Source organism: Penaeus chinensis, chromosome 12, assembly GCF_019202785.1.
Source record: "Penaeus chinensis breed Huanghai No. 1 chromosome 12, ASM1920278v2, whole genome shotgun sequence".
Lineage (NCBI taxonomy): Eukaryota > Metazoa > Arthropoda > Malacostraca > Decapoda > Penaeidae > Penaeus > Penaeus chinensis.
In genome coordinates this window covers 1740571-1743070 of record NC_061830.1, presented here as the reverse complement: position 1 = coordinate 1743070, position 2500 = coordinate 1740571, and the positions used below count along the sequence as shown (strand labels likewise).

Sequence of the window (2500 nt, the reverse complement as noted above, 5' to 3'; positions counted from 1 at the left end):
CCCGTCTTTTCCTCAGTCTTGGCTCTCTCTCTCTCTCTCTCTCTCTGTTTTATATAGGTTATATATCATAGTTTCTTATTGTATCTTGATGTAGCATCATCCCCCAATCCTTTGTATAATGGATGACCCTGAATAGAGACAGGTTTCCGATACCGATGTCATTATACCTCAAATTAGCATTTTTAGATTGATTTTTTTTTTCTTTTTCTTTTTCTGTTCTGTTATTGTTTTTTTTTTTTTTTATAGCAATGAGGTTCTCTTCATGAAGTCTAATATTAAAGTAATTAGTTATATATTTTTGTTAAAATTATTCCTTCTCTATTTTATATTTGGAATAGTTTTTCATTTGCCTTGTAATGCTTAGGAATTGAATTGGTATGAAATTTCAACTTGAAACATTTCATATATAAAAAAAAAGATCCTGCTTTACTCATGGAACAAAATTCCATAAGCAAATGTACACTAAGATAGATTGTGTAGTTCTTTAGAGAGCATAATTGTTCCAAAAGGCATTTTGATATATGATGCTAATGTTCCATCTGTTAATTTTTTTAGTAGCTTTGTTTGTAATGAATTAGCAAATTCATTTCGACATTACACATTTTCTATTGTACAATACTATATTTCTAGTACAGTACGAGCGCCATAGGCATTTCATCAGTAGTCTATTATGATAAAAAGGTTGACATACATGGTATAAGATTTCCCGTAAAATATCACTCATATAAATAGACACTATTCAAAATGATGTTTATGTGTCACTTATCCATATAGAATGACTGCTTAAAGTTTCATTTCTATCTTGGTCAAAATGCTCTCTTAAAAATATATCTTAAAAAGAGAAGAAATTGAAGTAATATTATGAACAAGTAGGTCAAAATCAGTAGCAATATAATTCAATAATTAAGATCAAACTTGTGTTCTTGATACATTTGAAAAAATATACAAAAATCCACTTACCTTGAACTTGACATTATGTTAATCTTTTTATCAATCCCATGATAGATAAAGGCGCCAACAGTACCTAATAGGTTATTCAGTTGATATTTTATAGAACAATTGTTTCCTATGTATAGATATAAAACTGTCATGAAATATTTTTGGTCAGATGTGATTGAAATATTGACAGAACAGTACATTATATCTATAGCATGTCTTTACTATCTGTGAAAATGAAAGCATTGATGAGAAAATAGTGTATTTACTGAATTTAGCACAAATAACACATTTTAACATCATACTCTTATGGAGGTTTACAAGACGATTTTGTGGAGTTCATATAGCATAATATTTCCATACAGAGAAGTGGTAACCATGTATAATATTGTGAAGACCATGTACTTGTAATGTAAAGCCTGCCTACATAATAATATATGGTGCACTTATTTGCATTCAGCAGATATAAGTGCACGTGGACACACACACACACACACACACACACACACACACACACACACACACACACACACACACACACACACACACACACACACACACACACACACACACACATTAACATGATAGTCTTAATTACTAGCATTGTAATTATCAGAATATTATGATAAAAAAGGTATTACAATTGAAGTTAATTTCACATAGGAATTGAATAAAAACAGTTAAGATTACACAAAAAAATTAGGAGAAAGCAGTGAAAGGAAATAATATGCTTTCATTTATAGTTTTCATCTGGCAATATAAGAATGAATGCCTTTAGATTCATTCCGCTAAAGGAATTTATATACGTGAACCTATATATACTGTTTGTAACATATCACACAAGCATATCAAAACTATGAGGATCTGTAGGTCCATAATGTATAATAATCTCTACATAAGATTATGTATATCTATATGTGAAGAAGTCTTTGAGAGTCTTCATTATAATTTTCTAAATCATAATATACAGCTTGTAATCAGTGAAAAAGGCCATATAGCAATGAAGGTATAAGTTTATTTCTTAATACTGATATTTTGATGTATGAGAACATGACATAATGAAAAAGAACGTTATTTGTGGCTTTTTCAAAAATCCAATGCTTAAGCCTTATTGTATATGCTGTAATAATACGATACATGACTTTATATATATATATATATTTTCTTTGTATCATTATTTGCTTGGCTCTGTCTTCAAAGAGATTGTAATGGTAATATTAATATCTCTAATGGCATTAAACTGCATTTTTAAGAATGAACCAAGGACATCTTCAATTAAGGAAAAATTATTATATCTTGTTAGCTGCGTGTTACAAAAGCCAAAAATTTGTCATCATTGATTTAATTACTAGATAATCAAGAATTAAATGAAAAAGCAAGCACAGAAAACTTATATTACATAAAGTCATCCGGAAAAGTTAAATAAGAAACAGAAATAAAAAGGCTTAATATATTGAAGAAAAATGTAATGAATAACTTTCTCTTAAATCCTTCATTTTATTCTTAACTTTGCATGGCCATATCACTAGATTTCCAAATGATACTTTTATTAATAAGTCTTGAT

General features: G+C 28.8%; 1 protein-coding gene across 1 annotated transcript in view; it reads left to right on the top strand.

The window, feature by feature from the left end:
- Positions 1-1510, top strand: part of LOC125031337 — a 41851-nt gene extending 40341 nt beyond the window's left edge. The window contains exon 9 of the mRNA XM_047622043.1: positions 1-1510. This exon is cut by the window's left edge and continues 112 nt beyond it. The gene's annotated coding sequence lies outside the window, so the exon portion shown is untranslated.
- Positions 1511-2500: the final 990 nt, after the last annotated feature.